This window comes from Notechis scutatus, chromosome 1 (assembly GCF_049901735.1).
Source record: "Notechis scutatus isolate UNSWTSFEM ecotype Mainland chromosome 1, rNotScu1.2, whole genome shotgun sequence".
Lineage (NCBI taxonomy): Eukaryota > Metazoa > Chordata > Lepidosauria > Squamata > Elapidae > Notechis > Notechis scutatus.
Window position 1 is genome coordinate 273,027,794 of NC_142009.1, and position 19,143 is coordinate 273,046,936.

The window sequence follows — 19,143 nt, forward strand, 5'->3', positions numbered from 1 at the left end:
GCAGCGGTGGTCAGAAATGGCCACCACAAAGAAGAACTCAAACAATGTCAACTCATGTCAAAAGCTAGAAAGGAGGGGAGGTGTATTCAGACTTGTGAGATTCTATTACTGTAGTCTTATAACAAAAGTAGTATTAGCATTCATAAATTTGGTTTCTTAGTCTGGTGTATTTTGAAGGGCTGATATATACCTGGGTACTTTTAAGACCCAGGAGGGGCCCAGATCCAGTAAAGAGGTGGCTGAGCTGACAGCCTGCCCACTTTTTCAGGAGTTACCAATTCTAAATTTGATCATTCCCCCAGATACTAGTGCAATGTTGGCGAACCTTTTCAGCGCCAAGTGCCAAAATGGGAGCATGTGCGTGGGGGGGGGGAGTGCCAGAAACCAGAAGAGCAGCTCCCTGGCACATATGTGTGTGCCAGGAAGCTGAACTTCCTGTTTCCGGTGTGTGCATGTGCACCAGCCACATGGTCTTCCAGTTTCTGCCGTGCATGCACGTGTGAAGACTAGCTGGCTGGTGTGCATGCGTGCGCTGGGGAGCTGCTCTTCCAGTTTATGGTGCTTCTGCATGCATGAAAACCAACTGGCCAGCACGCATGCAACGGGCGACAGCTGGCTTGCCCGGAGAGATGGCTTTGCATGCCACTTCTGGCACATATGCCATAAGTTCTCCATCACGGTACTAGTGTCCCAGGCACCTCAGCCTGCCTGGCCCAATCAGAGTCCAAATCAACGCAAATCTGAATGACTTGAATATAGCCTGAATATTCCTCACAGCAGCCCAACAGATGTTCTGAGCCCCACCGACCCATCCAACAGGGAACAGGTCACTCCAAACAGAGCCACTAAATGGCTATCAGTGGCTACAGTAAGGGTGAAGACATGTGGACATTTCGTTGTCCTTATCATCCTGAGGTAATCCCTAATAGGGGCTCTCTTAACCCATGTCCAGTTAAACACACTTCATATCTTCCTCCAACAGTTCTGCAAGCATCTCTTCTAGCTTTAAACAAAACTTAAGATGTATTTACTTAAACAACCATTCTAAGACCAGGCTACCTTTTGTATTAATTTTACTTTAAACTACTATGCAGCTAAATTATTTTTGCATGCTATTATGTAAACGACTGTTTTAATTTTTTTTATTGATACATGTACCATTCTAGGTTCCCTTGGGAACACATTATAAAAAATAGTAAACAAATTGTGGCTTACCAGGATGGGAAACTCAAGGAAAGGCAAAAGAAAGAAAAATCCCTCTCACATCAACCATGGTTAGAGATATTATTTCCCCAGAGACCATGAAAGTTACTGATATTTTGTCATGGAAGCTGGTGATGTGTCACAAATGACTAATAGGAGGGAAGTTGCTTTAGAAAAAAATGAGACATCTGCTTTCACAGATCCATCAGATATTATGATCCATGTCCACAAACTACATTAAAACATGATTATTAAGAAGAATCAATTAAAATCCTCTGCAATATAAGTAATAAATACCAAAACCCGGAATATAAACCTCAGTTGGGAGATTTTCAGATAAATGTATTGATGAGAGCTTTGGCCATAACATGAAAACCTTCTGTGCACTTATTTAATTTCTTGAAATATTTAATTAGATCATATTATTGCCTGACTGAAAAACAAACTAAATTTGGCAGGCAATCAAAGCTGTTTTTGACTAGGAGTTTATTAAAAAAATATTGAAGACCAACTGAAGAAAATTTTCCATGGATTTAATATAAAGAGGTGTGTGTGTGTGTGTGTGTGTGTGTGTGTGTGTGTGTGTGTGTGTGTGAAACAGACATCCCGATCACTGGAACTACAAAAATTTATATTGTTCATTAAGCTTTCGTTAGCCTCTGCTAACATCGTCAGAGTGTAAAACTACCATTAAGGAGGTATGTGCCTTTATATAACATTAACCAATGGCTGTTGTGCGCATGACTTTGACAGCATTCTCTCTAATTCCCTCCCTCATCCCAACGGACTTCCTTCTTAAAGACCCCTTTGGTTTGTCCACTAGATTCATTTGTTGCTTTGCGCGTGATAGGAAGCAGTCTCTGTGCTGTCCAGATAGTATATAGTTAATTGGGAATTGGGATAGATAATTGGGAATTGGGTGCTGTCCTCTTAAGGGAATGCCTCATGGTAAATGTAGTTCATGTCATGTGGTCACATCTGTAATCCTGATTGGTCACTGAATTGACCCTTGGTTGGGTTGGGGGAGTTTCCTTTACTCTTGCTTGGACCCCAGCAACGCGCTGGTGTCTCACCCTTTGCTCCATCATTATGGGATGAAGATCACTATAATTTCACACTATGAAGTCAGCTATGCCATGATTTGGACATTAGATGAATCTCAACATAACTGTAAGTTATACCTTGAGAATGCCTTGTGATCCAATAAAGAAACTTTGTATGGAAGCCTTTGTAGAGTTTGCCTGCTTGTCTTTATATTCAGCCAGCAATTAAAAGACAGAACAGTCTCTACCAAGCATTGAGGCACCAAGAAAGATCCTGCAAGAAGAGCAGAAACTGTTGATTGGACCATAGACAACAAAGACAGCTCCTTATTTCCTAATCTTATCTAAGGGTCCTTCTATGCAAGTGCTTGTGCTAGTGCAAAATTGGCTCAGAAATTGTCTAATCAAATGATGTCAACTCATGTCAAATGTTCTTTGTTTTTGTATTTATACCAGTTTTATTTGAAACTGGAGCTAAACAGTTTTTTAGCAGTGGAACTGATAGTCTTCCCTCTTAGTGGTGGGAAATCTTGCTCTATGCATCCTTGATCTACTTTTTTCAAGGCAATATCTAGCAATCCATCAGTCCTAAAAGCTGCCTTACATGATCTCTGGCCCCCTATCAAAAAGAAAGAGAAAACGAAAGGAAAATTTGTCAATTTCATCCCTGCAGTGTTCAAGGGCCTGTAAACAGCTAATTGCTTCAATCAAAGCCATCTGCATTTTAAAATGAAACTCCTATATTGTTTGTGTCTTTTTACTGAATAATAAAGAGTACCATTCTAGATGGTCCTGGGCAGCTTTACAAGTTAAAACCACCATACAGTACAAAATGAACCCAGCAATAAAAACAGTGTCCATCCAGGGAACAAAATGGGGGACCGGGGTGTGTTTATGTGCCCCCCCGCTTCGTGTTTGCTGGCAGAAGGCTAGCAAAACAAACTAAAAACAAAAGAAAAGGATAAATATTTCCCCTTTTCATTTAAGCATGCAAGAAGGACAGGAAAGAAGAAAGGGAAAGAGGAAAGACAAAAACCCTGATATGACCCTTAATGAAATTTAATTTGACACCCGTTATAGGATACAATAACAGAAGCTTCAATGCTTGTCAGTCTGTCTTTCTTCCCCTTCTTATTCCAAACAGAACCAAGACGGGGTTATCTTGAGTTTCTTTCTCACCTTCTCTTCATTTCTAGGGCTAAGTTAATATTTATTTAACAATGCTTTCCAAGTTTGTCTCTACACTCCTCTACATTTTGAATTGCATCCAGACAGCAGTTCACACAGCAGTGGTGTTGTGAGCACCACGAAGCTTGCCTGTCACTGCTTATACTGCCATATTCTGAAGCAGCTTTAGCTTCCAAGTGATCATCATCTTGCAAACATGGTTAGCAATAATGGGGAAAGCACTAGATTGCAGTACTATAGATACTGTACTTTTAGATAATTTTATGTGCAATGCAGTGGTGACACAAGATGGGTTGGATTTACAAACCTGTCTTACAAAGCTTCCCTCCACAGCAACATGTGGTAGCTATTTAATTTATTTCCTTTTTTGGTGTGGAATGGGGGAAAATACATTTTTCTTCCTCCAAGATCTATGGCAGCTCAGGGGGAAGAACACTGATTAAATGTCGGTTAGATTTTCGGGGTTCAGGACCTCCTGTTGGTCAATAGGAAGAAGCACTAAGTGGACTTCCGGTTTGAAGGGCTTCGGCGACAGACAGGAATCCGCTATCGTGCGCTGTTTCTGCCTGGGCTCACCGCTGGAGCGCCCCGAGCCGGCTGGTTTCGGGGCTAAGCCACCCCATAGAGGTGGTGAAGAGAGGGGAGACCGCCAACAGGGTCAAGGAGAGCCGCATCTCTCCTCCTCAGCTGGCCTTACTCCCTTTCCCGAAGGCGGTAGGAGCGGTGGTCAGAAATGGCCATCTCAAAGGAGAACTCAACCGGAAAAGAACGTGCAGGAGGAAGATAAGAAGTGGAAGTTTTGGCTGACCGGGTTAAGTTGAAAAAGTAACAACTAAGGTACCCTGGAATTTAAATTTTACAAAAAATAACAACGCTCCCAAAGAAGAGTCGGAAGCAGTGAAAGAAAGTGAAAAGGGAAAGGTTTGGCGTTTTTTTTTCTTCTCTCTCCTTCCTTACATTGACAGCTAAGAGACCTAAATAAGAAATCGGAAAAATCTGCTTTGGCATCAATAGGCAAAGCTGAAAATATAACTAAATGCCAAAGGGACAATAAAGATTTCTGGACATTAAAACATTTTCTTCTATAAGCAGGAAGGGAGAGAAAAAGAATAAGGGCAGGATCTGGAAGAGGGAGGAGACTGCCTGGACTTCAAAAGAATCTAAAGTAAAATTTCAATAAGACTTCTAAAAGATACATTTTAACTGAAACTTTGCAACTAAATAGTAACCCCAGGAAGAGAAAGTGAAAAGAAAAGAAAGTGTAAAAAGAAACAGCTTGCGTGTATTTGGATTGCTTGGTGACTTTTGGATTTTTGGTTATTATATTTGAATGACTAAAACCAATTGGGTGGTTGTTTAAATTTTTTACAATGGCATCACTTCTGGATGAATTGAAAATGGAACTTAAAAAGTACAAAGAAGATGCACAAGAAGGGAAGGGCTCTTTTGGCTTCGTTTCTCAATTCTTAGAAATGAAGATCTGGAACTATGAGAAACAACAAGAAAAGACTGCAAAACAAGAAGACTGGGACAAAGAAGAAGCCATCTTTAATGAACAAGTAACTCTATGTGGGGAAGAAAAAGGAAAGTGGGGAAAGAGAATGGAGAATTTAAGACTTAAAAAAACAACCAAAGAAAAGAAAAATAATTTGAAAAATAAATATAATGCTGGAAAGCAACAGAAAAGGGGAATACAGAAGAGGGAAATAGAGGTAGAGAGACAAAGGGGTAAAAGGGGGAGAGAGAAGAAGAGAGAGAAGAAGGAAAGGAAAAGAAGTTACAAAGGTCCGGAGCAAGATATAAAGAAACAGGACCTATTTAGAGATAATGGGTGAAAATCTAACTGAAAAAGGGATTCTGTAAAGGTACATAAGATTGTATTGTTATATTTGTAATAGAAATAACTTTAGAAAATTGGAAACAACATATGATTAGAATGAGGGATAAAATAGTTAGTGTAATTTAGTGAAATGTTTGTGAATAAAATAAATGAAATAAAATAAATGAGAAAATTGAATTAGGAAGGAATGGGAACATTTTAATTAGTCAATGTTTTATAAAATATAAGTGAAGGGGGGGGGAATTAACTATGGAAAGTTTATAATTGTTCCCATAGAAGTATAATATTTAATTGAAAAGTAACGTGAAAAATGTTAAGATTTTAATGAATATTAATATTAATGATAGAATTGAATTGGAATGGAATGTTGTTTTAATTATATTATACATTTATATATATATTTTTTAAGAATACAGTGTGTAGTTTAAGAATGTACCAAGCAGAATCCAAATGGAAGTTATGTATTATATTGAGTATTATAATTTTAGGGAAAAGATATAAAGGCGTCATGCTCCAATCAGTAACTACAGGAGAAATTTTGTTTAATGAGAAAAGATAATAGACAATTGAAACAGGACAGACAAAAAATATAAATATAATGATTTGAATTGAGATGAAATAAATCAAATAAAATTGAGAAAATTAAAAGAGGGGAGAGGCTATGTAGAAAATGTAAAATAGTAATAAGATATGGAATAGAATATAAAAATGAGCATGAACCTGAATTTGTGTCTGTACGAAGAAACGTAACCCGGGATTATGCTGCTTTCAAAAAAGATGTTTTACTTGTATTTCTTTTCTTTTTGTGAAAACTCAAATAAAATTTACCAAAAAAAAAAAAAAAAGGAAGAAGCACACTAAGTGACTCACGGGGTTCTCAGCATGTTTCTGATGTTTCCAAACCAGCAGGAGGAAAATTGCAGGTTGATTTCAAATTGCTTTGGAAGGGCTTGAGAATAAAAAGAGTGCTGAGGAAATGTCCTGAAACAATTTGCTTTTGAACTAGGTGCTATTTATTTTGTTCAGATTCATTCCAAATAAAACACTTGGGATTTAAACATAATCTCAAGGGCGAGCCTAAGCCTGGGTATGGTTTAGCTCAGTGGTAGCTAACCTTTTTGGGATCCTATGCCAAAAATTGAGCTCGGATGCCAGCACCCAGAAGGCAATGCGTGCTGGTCCCCCATGCCCCCTGCGCATGCGCGCACTATCCCCTGCCCCCTTACCTGCACTGGACCTCCCAGCTGATTTTTGGCCTGTTTGAGGCCTTTTTCAACCTCCCAGGCTTGAGGAAAGCCTCTGCAGCCTGAAAAATAGGCCCGTTTCATCACTTCTGGTATTTCTGGAAATACAGGAAGTGATGAAACAGGCCTATTTTTCAGGCTGCAGAGGCTTTCCTCAAGCTTAGGAGGCCAAAAAGGCCTCAAACCAGCTGAAAATCAGCTGGGAGGCATGCACATGTGCAGTGAGGTAAGTTTGCCTGTGGATCACATGCCGGCACAAATGGCTCTGCGTGCCACCTGTGGCATGCGTGCCATAGGTTCGCCATCATGGGCTTAGCTCAACTGTTCTGTACTAAAGCTGCTTGGTGCTGTAAAACTGAAACTACTCTCCTCTGCTTGTGTTTTGCATTTGGAACAGATTTCTTTTCAGGTGGGGTGGGGGAGTAGAATTCCTTAGCATCAGAGCGTGTTAATAATAATATATGAAATACTAATGCTGTGATGGTCATTTCGAAAAATCCTTTCTTAGTGAGCACCTAGAAGCCATGTGCTGAATTTCAAGTTTGTAGGCTTTACGTTCTGGAGGTGTTGTGATGATGCGTGAGTGGTATTTCACTTTTTAGATGATAGATAGATAGATAGATAGATAGACAAACAGACAGACAGACAGACAGACATAGAGAGAGAGATAAAAGCAGCTTTTATTTTATCCATTTTCTAAACACATCTGCATAACCAAATTCAAGGATCTTGAAATGTCCTTCATCAGGTTTGTACAACTTCCAAGCCATCAGTGTTGGCCTCTCTGGCCGGCCACTGCTTAAATTCTCATTCTGTTTACCTACAGCAACTTATGGAAATGATCTACCATGCCTCACTGATGGTCTGTGGTTCACAGATCATGTGTTGTATACGGTGGGCCTCCACTTTGTACTCAGAATTCTGGGTGGTCTTAGAAGAATAGGAAACCAATTCGGGTTTTTCTCCTGAATATTAATTATAAGTAAGATCATATTGTGACAATGGCGATTATGGTACACATAATGGCGATTAGCCATGCTGAGTACAGTGATTATAACTGAATTCATGCAGATTATACGAAGCCATTGTTTTCTGAACAAATCACTACTGATTGAATTCATATAAGAAATTAAGGTGGAAAGTACAGTTTATAAACCTCCATGGCTAAGTTCACACAATATACTAATGAACAAATTTGTTCCACTACACAGTAGGTAAGTTCAGGCGACATCCTATGTAAGTCTGTATGCTTAAATTAAATACATTTAGTGAGGGCAGATATTCTACTCACTGACAAACTGTCTCCCGGATTAAATATTTTAACTATATTTTATTATAAAAGTAGAAATACATACTGTTTCCATTACATTTACATCCTTTGGATTGTTAACAGATCATACGTTTGATAGAAAAATCTAAGAATTCTCATATGTTCTTGGACTATTATACTTAGTCATCATTGATTGAGTTTGATTATGGGCCATCCGTCAATCCTGATGATCACCTAGTGATTATCTAGTTATGACAATCTGTCTCTAACCCTGTATTTCAGATCTTCCAATGGAGCACCCACAAACATTATAACTGAGTCCATTCACCTTACTGCTAGTCATCCTCTTCTTCTCTCTCCTTTCTCCTTTCCAGCATGACAACTTTCTCCAGAGACATAGGCCTTCACATAATTTATCTGAAATAGGACAATTTCAGCCTGGTCATTTTTTCCTTGAGCGAGGTAACTATGGGATGATTTATTTGATCATCAGTTGGTTTGTTTTCTTGGCTGTTCAGGTATTATCAGATACTCTTAAGTCATCATTGTAATGGGTTAAGATTGTCAAAGTTATAAACAGAAAACACAGGTGTCCAGCGCAAGCCACAATGGTTCAGAATGACACAAATATTTTCTGTCATTTGAGTGAAGTCACCCTCCAATTCTATCTATATCTGATAGTATCAATCAACCTAATTGCAGACAGATAAAAGCTGCATTGGAACCCCAACAAACTTTCTTCTCCAAAAGGTTTCAATAGAAGATATAAATAAATACCAGATATTAACTTTGATATTTAAAAAAAAACATGCTGAGTAAACTCAGACTATAATAAAATAAGTATAATTTAAGTCTATGGGAACTCTCCAGAAAGCAAGAAAGGAGTAATTGTTTATGGAGATAAATGTAAGCATCAGTTTTTAATATACACATAAATTTAATCCTGGCTAATGGAGACACTGGAAATTAACCTAGTTTGGTATTCAAATCTGCCAGAATACTTCTTGTTTTCTCCTTCCTTTGTGTAAACAATCTCAAAGCAATTGCTGTCTTTACCTGAAGTTAAAATATAGAAAAACTATTACGTTATCTAAAAATAACAATGAAATTCTTGTTGCTGTCTCTGAAAGAAATAGATAGGCCTGAACTTAATAAACCTAGATAAAGCATTGGCATATCTCGGATTTTGAAGAATCCCTAATTAAGAGTGCATTTGTGCCAGGGGACAGCAGCAGAGAAATTGCAATCTCCGGTACAATGACATATAAACTGCAGTATTAAATTACATAATTACATAAATTTTTAGAATACCGAATTTTTCGGTTTATAAGATGCACTTCCCCCCGCCAAAAAAAACAAGTGGGTGGAAATGTCTGTGTGTCTTAAAGAGCAAATGTTGCCGAAGCCCCACGCACCCACCAGCCTTTGGCCTCTGCCTCCCAGCAATTTGCCTCCTTGCAGCAAGCAGCAAACAGATTGGTCAGCTTCAGCACAGCCTGATTTAGCACGAGCATCTGATTGGCGGTTGGTTCACCTTCCTGGAATACTGCCCATCAGCTGTTCCAGGCTGCGGGGATCGCCGCTGCCCATCACGACTCTTGCCACCCATTGCCGCCTCTGTGCGCCCCATTTTCAAGCCTCCGCGCATCCTGTTTTTGGCCTCCACATGTCCTGTTTTTGGCCCGTTCCAGATGGCAGGGATTGCTGCTGCCGATCAATGCCGAATGGCAGCAGCGATAGACAGTAGTGGCAATCCCCGTCACCTGGAACAAGCTGAAAACAGGACGCGCAGAGGCTGAAAATGGGGTGTGCTTAAGCTGAAAATGTGACACCTGGAGGCCAAAAATGGGACGTGCGGAGACAGCGATAGGTGGCGGTGGCGATGGGCAGCAATGACGGTGGCAATCCCCACAGCCTGGAACAGCTGATCGGCGGTATTCCAGGAGGCTGATCCAACCGCCAATCAGCTGCTCGTGCTAAATCAGGCCGTGCTGAAGCTGACCAGTCTGTTTGCTGTTTGCTGCAATGAGGCAAAATGCTGGGAGGCACAGGCAGAATTTTTTTCCTTGTTTTCCTCCTCTAAAGCTAATGTGCATCTTATAGTCCGGAGCATCTTATACTCCGAAAAATACGGTATTTAACTTCAGTTCGATTTCTAATCAGAAGCTGTTGACTCATTTTTCTGTCCCTGAAAACAGAGCTTACATTAGCGCAAGGGATCCAGAAATAGCCAAACTGTGTGGCAAGATATCAAATTAAACTCATAAATAACTAAGTTTCTAGCAGATCTATACCCACAAGGAGAATGTCATAAGCTTTGAAACAAGTCCACCTAATCGGACATTTTGTAGATGTAAAATGAATTAAGTAACTTGATCATGCAATAAAATCAGCGAAGAGCAATTCATGTAGACCAGAGATGGCTAACCTCTTCCATGTTGTGTGCATGCTTGCGCACACTCGCTTGTCTGCACCCATGATGCAATGCACGTGCGACTCCCCTGCCCCGAGCATGCATGCATGACCCCCCCATACCACACACCTCTGCGCATGTGCAAGCAACCCACCCCGGAATGCCGCATGCCTCTGCACATGCACATGCATCTCCCATGCTCACATCTCCCCCCACACATACACGGCAGATATCCGACAATCAGCTGGCTAGCAAGGGGGGGGCGCATGCGCAGTGGGGCTCTTCCAGGCGACCTCTCGCATGCCACTTCTGGCCATAGGTTCACCATCATGGATATAGACCTTTAACAGAAAACTGATTTCAGGCATAAAACATGTAAGCTATTATAATAGCATATGATTATTTATGAATAAAAATAATTTCAAGTATGACATTGTACAATAAGTGTAAATGAGATCACCATTTTAGAGAGTTAATTTATTTATTGGACTGATATGGCTACTTATCTCAAATAAATGAATCTTGAGGATAGGGGTCATAAGCAATCTAATAGATAAATTTCTACAACTGAGTTAGAGGAAAGAGGTTTCCCTTTTTTAGAGCCACTTTTTCCTCACGTTTTCATTTCCATCTATTTATTTATTTAATTTATTTATTTATTTATTTTTGTCAATTGCTTACAAGATAATAGGTATAAGTACAAAACATGGTTATGAGTGCATGGATACATGTAAGAAAAATTTTAAAAAATAAAAGAAACAATAAGGACAGGGACAGTAGGCATGTTGGTGCACTTATGCACGCCCCCTACAGACCTCTTAGGAAAGGGGTGAGGTCAATAGTAGAAAGTCTAAGGTTAAAGTTTTTGGGGTTTGGGAAAGAAACCACAGACTCAGGTAGAGCAGTGATCCCCAACCTTTTTATGCCGCGGCCCGGTACCGGCATCAGCTGGGCGCCGCGCCCGGTACCGGCATCAACTGAGCGCCGCCATCTTTTTTTGTGAAAAGTGCTTCCGGTGACCTCACCGGAAGCACTTTTCATCAAAAGATGGCGGCGCTAGCAACCCGGTGAGCTTTTTCGGTGAAATGGCTTTCACCGGAAAAGCTCACCGAGCGCTGGCGCCATCTTTTTTGATGAAAAGTGCTTCCAGTGAGCTTTCTACCCGGAAAAGCTCACCGGAAGCACGTTTTATCAAAAAGATGGCGGCGCCCAGCAACCAGCAGCCCGGTAAGACTTGTTCCGCGGACGGTATCGGTCCACGGACCGGCGGTTGGGGACCCCTGAGGTAGAGTATTCCAGACATTGACCACTCTGTTGCTGAAGTCGTATTTCCTGCAATCAAGTTTGGTGCATAGTTCTAAGTTGTCTAGGTCTAGAATTTCAAATCTGATGGCATAAGGTACTCTGCAACGAGTAGAGGAGTGGAGAACTCTTCTTGTGAGATATTTCTGGATTTTATCTACTTTATCAACATTTCCACCCACTTTATCTACCGCATTCTTTTCCAACATGCAAAATCAATCACTCTGAATGTAGAGGACACCAAACATACAGTTATGGAAATGTACTTTTACCAGGCCTTAAATCAACAAATGTTTCAAAAATCCAAATCTTTAGTGGTCCCACGCAAGAGATTACAATGCTATTCTTGTTAGTCAAGGATCCTCAGATCTCTTCATCACTCCAGAGTCACAAAAAGCAAATGGCAAGAGGCGAAAAGGCTGGTTTGACTAAAGCTTTTCAAAGTTTGTATTATCAGAATTCTGAATATCAGGAGACGACTGACTGTCACATACAAATAAGGCTCAATGTGGAGCAGGGAGGTTTAGCTTGCATTTTTTTTATTATGAACACAGCTTACTTGGTTCTTTTGTGGCTCAGATAAATGCCTGTTCAGATAAATGCACTTCTCGCTCTCCAGCGCTCTTCCCAAGGGTGGGATTCTACCAGTGCGCACCTATTCGCTAGAACTGGTTGTTAATATTCTAAGCAGTTTGGAGAACCGGTTGTTAGAAGAAATTACTAGCCTAATCCTGTAAGGAAGGCAGGAAGGAAACATTCTGGTGTTGCTTACAGAAACTGCCTCTCTGTTAACCCTTATTACATTCTTGGCAGGACTAGACTTCCTGTCTCAGGAACTTCTCTGGAGGTTTTTTTTTTTCTTCCTTTGCTGGTACTTTGCTTGTGTGGAGTGACCTTTCAAAGTTACAATGGCACTGAAAAAAGTGAGTTATGACTGTTTTTCACACTTATGACTGTTGCAGCATCCCCACAGTCACGAGAGGCCAGACAAGGAGATGCGTGCCTCAATGTGAGTGATGTTGAATTGGCCACGCCCAGCCAGTAACATGACCACCAAGCTGTGTCCACCCAGTCACATGACCACCAAGCCATGCCCACCAACTAAGCCACACCCACAGAACCAGTTGTTAAAAAATTTGAATCCCACCCCGCATCCAGAATATAGGATAAACCATGCCTGTTTCTAGGTACATAAGTTTCAAACCAATTCTCAATGCATTTGCCTTTCAATCTTTAAATATGGAAAGTGTATAAAGGAAATTCATATTTTTACCAATAAAAAAGCAATTAAACCCAGGATCTACAGTCATTCTAGAATGCCATTAAATATTTTACAGATATACAGTATATATCAACTGCTTCAAATTTCAATTACCCAGGTTTAGTATCAGTCACCCTACAATAGTGATTCTTGGCCTTGGTAAATTTAAGAGGAGTGGAATGCTGGAAGTTGAAGCCCACTCCTCTTAAACCTCTCTTAAACTTGTGCCAACACTGAGAAACACTGCCCTATGGCCATGTAACTGGCAGCCTCCAAGCACTGTTAGCAAATAGCCAGATCTGCAAATATTTAAAATTTACAGATCTTTAAATTTCCCAGAATACTTAGAAGGAAAGTAAAATCCCAGCTCTCCATGAGTGTGACGCTGATGCTAAGTGTGTTCAAGAAGTTCTGCCATAAAAAGGGGTGCATTCAAACAGTCCAATCCAGGGCGTTTGAATCGAACAGAACAAAACAAAATAGAGTGACAGTCAGAAGGGAGATTTTCTAGTTCAACCTCCTGCACAAGCAGGAGGCCCTATAACATTCTGGACAAAATCTGTCCAATCTCTTCTTAGAAAACTCCAATGATGGAGTGCCCACACCGTCTGAAGACAACCTGTTCCACTGATTAATTGTTCTGTCAGCAAATTTCTCCTCAGTTCTAGGCTGCTTCTCTCCTTGATTAGTTTCCATCCATTGCTTCTTGTTCTGCCTTCTGGCTCGTTGTGGCAGCCCTTCAAATACTGGAACACTGCTATCATGTCTCCCCTAGTCCTTCTTTTCATTAGACTAGACATACCCAATTCCTGCAATATGTTCTTCATATGTTTTAGCTCCAGTCCCCTAATCATCTTTGTTGCTCTTCTCTGCACTCAGTCTCTACATTTTTTCTTTCTCTGCAAATTTTTCTTATTCTGCAAATACCATTTGTAATTTAGTTCCCTGATACATAAAAGTACGATCGATATTAAACCTGCTAATCAAAAGCAGGCTATGTGGGATGGTTTTACGGAATCTGTAGTCTAACTAACAATCTGAGGGCTGCTAAGTTAAGAAAGGCAGATTTTAGAAACCGGAGTGGCATATCTGGATTAGATAAAACAAATACTGATGGTTAAAATCAAAGATCCCACTAGTAGCTGAATATCCTTCTCTTTAATTTGGGTTTCCCTTTCCCTATAATCACAGTATCCACTAAATATGCCTTCTTACTGCAAACGTCTATTTGCAGCAAAGGCATCCCCATGGAACAGAAAGTCCACTAATTAAGGATAATTGCTAACAGATACCCCACCCAGGTAACTACACTGAAATTATAATGCAATATATAAAAGAAAACATCTATCAGCCAAAGCAGAAGGAAAGAAACTATTTTGAACCATTGGATAATCTGAGCACAGCCATAGATGAGTAGAAGGTTTTGGTTAGGAAGAAAAGAATCAGGCACAATAATCTTTCATTATTTACCCAGAACTTCCTCCAATTTCAGTCTATCCAAAGGCTGATGGTGAATTAGTAATAAGCAGCCTAAGACTTGTCTCGACCAGACAAATATTGAGCCATATAATAGGTCACAAACTCACAGATTCCTCCTTCACCTCTTTTCCATGATGGATGAGAAGGTCAAGTTAAGAGGAATTGGTGGATTTATGTCTTGTTATACAGCTCAGTCTTTAGCTGTATTCTGAATAGAATACAAATGTCTTTTCATTGCAGACTAATTGAAAAGATGAAATACATTAGAAAGTATCACCACATTCCCAGTCCTATAACGCTCTAAGAGGCAATCTTATTTTAGACAGGAAGAATGGTAACTTGTTCTGACAACTGATCCTTCCAACTGAGAAACCTCCACAATACATACATTCAGTTGTGCATCTGCCGAGGACACTGTTCAATATTACCTGAATGCTCTTCCAAAAAAAGGCTTAAATATAACTGTATGGAATCTCAACACATGTGTACTAAAAGCAGCCCCCAAAAGCACCATGCCAGTATTCTTGCAGTGACCTCACCACAGAACCACAAGATCTAAAAACAGCCAGGAAAAAAAAGCAACTAGAATTAAAGAGGCAGCAGCTGGACAGTCTGAGGTCTTACAAGATTCCACCATGAAGTATTCATTGTTCATCACTTTTCGGGGACTATTATGTTACTTGGATCAAGGCTAAGCAGAGGGCACATCTGGTAAAATGGTTAAATGTCTGGATAATCTGCGGTAGACTTCTTACTCCCATAGGTTTAATGCAGTAAGAATAATGCTGCTCCCCACTCCCCATTGTACAATTCATATGAAGAAATTTTGCTTCTCTAGCAGGAAAAGCAAAAGCATTTCTTCATTCTTGAACACAGCATTGCCTTTTGCATCAAATACTGGTTGATGGGTCTTGGGATTTCAGGGAAGAGGCAAAGATTTCACAAACCTGAAAACTACCTACCTATACCCCCTTGTTGAAAGAAGCAATAGAGTTATTATATCAGGCAAAATAAGCTCTTCTTGTGATCATTTGCTTAAAAAATGAAAAAGGTTTTTGTTGGGCTAACTCCTGTTTACAATATCTACATAGGAAAATGGAGAGGAAACGCTACCAATGACATAAGTTAAAACATACCCAATGATACGTCTTCCAATTTGCAATAATTTTCACTCTGCCCATATTTCCAACTCTTTCTTCACAGGAAACAGCATCAGTTGTATAAGTGTCCCTTATGTTGAACTGGAAGAAAGACTTTAAAAAGTCTACCAAGCTTATGCAACCATCACTTTGTGTTAGCCTTTATTTTGCCTGCCCCAGAGGGAGAGGGCCACCTCCCTAAGAAACTGCTACATAAAAGTTAAGGTCCGCCTGTTTTCACTCTGGCCTTATTTCTCCCTTCTTGAAGGAAAGAAGGACAAGGGGCTTTGATAGGTCCGACTACTCAATCCCGGACAGAGCTAAGGGCCCCTTGCAACACCTGGTTAGTATTTGGATGGGAAAAGTCCAGCAATTCAGCGTGGCTTCCCACCGCTTCCCCCCCCCCTCCCTAATAAAAGTCCCTTCTTCTCGTCCTATTTAGGGACGAGGGTGGCGCAAGGGCTATATTTGCAAAACGAAGTAAACACCACGGATGGAGCGCAACAGCTGCCAAAGATTAATCGCACCCGTTGAGAGAAAGCGGCTGGATTGCGCAGGCACAAACCCCCTCAAAGGTGTATGGGGGTGTGTGGAGGAGGGAGGGAAATCCTTTCGCCGGTTTCGGTTTGAAAGCAGCCTCGGATCCGGGATCCCACCAGCAGTCGGATCTCCCTTTTCCAATTCCAACCCTTCTCCGCCCCAATAATCCCTCCTCTAGTGTTTAAACGGGGCGGGAGGGGAGGTGTGTGTGTGTGTGTGTGTGTGTGTGTGGTGGTGGGGCAGGATTATTCTCATCCTTATAAACGTTTTGCCACTTTGTTACCGAACGGCAGTTTTTGTTTGCCACCTGCGCAGGCTGCCTCTGAATCTAGAAACCCGGTTTTGGGGGGGAAAGTAAAAAAAGAAAGAAAGAAACCGGTCGCCTTTGAATGGACTCGGCCTCTCCCTCTCTCGAGGCCCTTCCTTGTTCTTCGGTCTCCGGCCCCAAGAAGCCACCTCTGGTGCCTTTTCTGTCTCTTTTCTCTCCTCCCCCCCCCCCTCCCCGGTTTCCTGCGGCGTCTATCGGTAAGTTCGGCAGAAATTGGGATCTCCGGGTTTGGGTTCAAGGAAGAATCCCCTCCTGCGCCTGCTGCATCTTAGTAGTACTAATCACCCTGGTTTATGACTGGATTGGTCTTAAACCGCTCTCCCCACTGCCAAGGCCGGATCCTGGCTATAATCCCTGCCAAGGGAGAGGAGTTTTGGAGCGGGCCGCCCAAGCCAGCGGGTGCAAAAAAAGCTTCAAACTACACCTCGGGTGGAGCGCGCAATAAAAGCCAGCCACTCGCCTCTGCTTCCCTGCAATTTCCACCCCCAAGCAATTTTAGGTTGGTCTGAGTGCGGAGCTAGAAAAAAAAGCAAAAACAAAAGAGGCTGCGACGGCGGCAGCAGCGGCGGCAGGCTTAGCTCCTTCTGCAGGTTCAACACACGCGCCCGCACGCAGAGAATTTGCGACGAGCGAAGGAAGCCACGGCGCCGAACCGGGCAAGCGAGAAAAAAGGGAGAAACAAGAAGAAATCGCGGCTGGGGTTTTCCCTTCGCTGTTGTTATACCTGGCAGGTTCCCGACGGTTGATTTTGCAAAAAAAAACCAAAACCATCCCATCGCTTCTTCCCAAGCCCGCCAGCATGAAACGGGCAATAAATAAAATAGAAGCAAGTCCACTTCCTCGGCTGCAAACGGCCGGCTTGCAATTGCGGAGATCGCGCTTTTCAAAATGGGATCGAAGCCCACCAACCCACCCCCAACCCACCCCCCACTCTCTCCCGACACTTACCTTTCTGCGGGGCGGGGGAGGACGAGGACGTTCCTTCTTAACTTAGGGAACCTTCCCGGTTGTTGTGGTGTTTTTTTTAACGCGCTCTCATTGCACCCCGTGGTAGAAGAGCGTTGCCAGAATCTGCGGGGTGGGGAGGCGCGGGGGATCTCCTTGACATGTCAGTCGAAGTTGCCTTGCCTTCGGCCGCTACGAGTCAGGGGGGCGGGGGAGACCATGTAGGGGAACTGCTTAGCTTTCGGCCGTGCACGGAGGAATTGGGAAGGGAGGGGGGGCGTGCGAGCAAGAAAGCCGGGGGAAGAGGAGGAGGAGGAGGATGAAGAAGCAGAGCGTGGGGTTGTGGTGGTTGGGGGGGAGAAGGAAGGCAAGAGAGGGAAGTGACGACTTGCAGTCCAAAGGGTCGCCTGGGCTTTTCCCCTTCCCTTCCCTCTCACACCACCCCAGTTTTCCAGAGGTTTCCCAGCCTCTCAGCATCAGCTGGGGGTGGGTGGGGGAAGCTCGGCGCCCGCTCGGCTTGTGGACGAGAAGGTGGGCACAGCTCGCCTCGGGCACAACTGCAGCGAGGGAAGGGAACCAAATCAACAAAAGCCAATCTGCCAGCCTCTCCAAGCTCCGCGTCACCCTGCCAGCCGGGAGCGAGAACTGCAAGCGAATTACAAGCCCTGCATATTTATCCTTCGCGACGCCGCGCGCGAGGAGGAGGAGGAGGAGGAAGGCGGGTGGGGGAGGGAAGGCGTTTCGGACTCAAACGGGGACTTCGCAGCAAGCCGCGTAGGCAAGCCCCCCCCCTCGTTGTTATAAGGAGCCCGCCGACGGGCGGCCTTTCGGCCTCAGAGGGAAGGACAGGCCGGCGGCCAAGGAGCGCTCGAGCTTGGCGGCTTGAACTCGGCCAAAGAGAAAACACGAGAGGCGAGGGCGGCTGAAGAGCGGGCGCAAACGTGGCGAAACCTACCGCCAAGGACCTCCGGGAGACCTTAAATTAGCCTTTTGGAAATTGCTCAGGAAGGAGAGTCCGCCTGTGGGTTAGGACGGTGGCGTGGCAATCTTGGGGGGAGCCACCTGGCCCAGAGGGGAGCCTTTCTTCAACGTAGTCAAATAACTACTTGGGAGGCAGCGGGAATATTTGAAGGCTAAAAATAGGACGTGCCGCCTGGCAAATTACTGTTTGACTTCAGTAAGGAATGAGCTTGCTGGGGGGAAAAAATGGGGGTTTGTTCAGCCTGGAAGAGGTTAACCTCTGAATGTTGGAACTGAGGGAAGCCAAGCAGAGAAGTTTCCTCACCCAGGATTGCCTCTCTATATTTGTCAGAAGCAAAGCACTGGGAAAGGAGCTGGAAGAAATCTGGCCTACCAATTCTTTAATGGTGCTTTAAGAGAGGGCAGCCTCCTTTGATGGGATGGACTACAGCACCCATCATCCTTCCACTGTTCCCCAGGAGCATGTTCTTGAGAAGTTCAGCTGTCCTTTTGGAATAAAGGAGAGATGTGCATACACCCCCACTTTGGATTTGCCATAATTCACCAGGCTAGTTTTAAGATGAAGTGCCCTAAGTTTATTTTTTGTGTTGTAAACAACAGTGAGTGTCGGGTGAGGCAGGCATTTCTGGGATGCTTGTTTCTGAACAATTTCTGTGTATTGTCAATCATCAGGAGATCTATTACATTTTTCAGAGACTGACTGTCTCTGATAAAGCCTTGAACACTGAACAACGTTCAAGACCATTTTATGGTCCAAAATTTCCTGCTAAATTTGGAGAAAGGGACTGAACCTGGGGGGAGGGGAGTAGAGCTTTCAGACCCAACTTGCCTAGAACAATGTCTTTCAATCTCAACCATTTCAAGATGTGTGGAATTCACCTACTAGAATCCCTGAGCAAGAATATTGGAAAATTCTGGGAGCTGAATTCCATACATCTTAAAGTGACTGTATTAGAGTGAGAAACGG

General features: G+C 42.7%; 1 protein-coding gene across 4 annotated transcripts in view; it reads right to left on the minus strand.

The window, feature by feature from the left end:
* Window positions 1-18,339, minus strand: part of SLC8A3 (solute carrier family 8 member A3) — a 244,809-nt gene extending 226,470 nt beyond the window's left edge. For 3 of the 4 annotated variants that reach the window (XM_026671015.2, XM_087951529.1, XM_087951531.1), the window contains exon 1: window positions 17,199-17,841. The gene's annotated coding sequence lies outside the window, so the exon portion shown is untranslated. Of the gene's footprint in view, window positions 1-17,198; window positions 17,842-18,150 lie in introns of those variants that run through there. The other variant, XM_087951530.1, reaches the window with a different exon arrangement.
* Window positions 18,340-19,143: the final 804 nt, after the last annotated feature.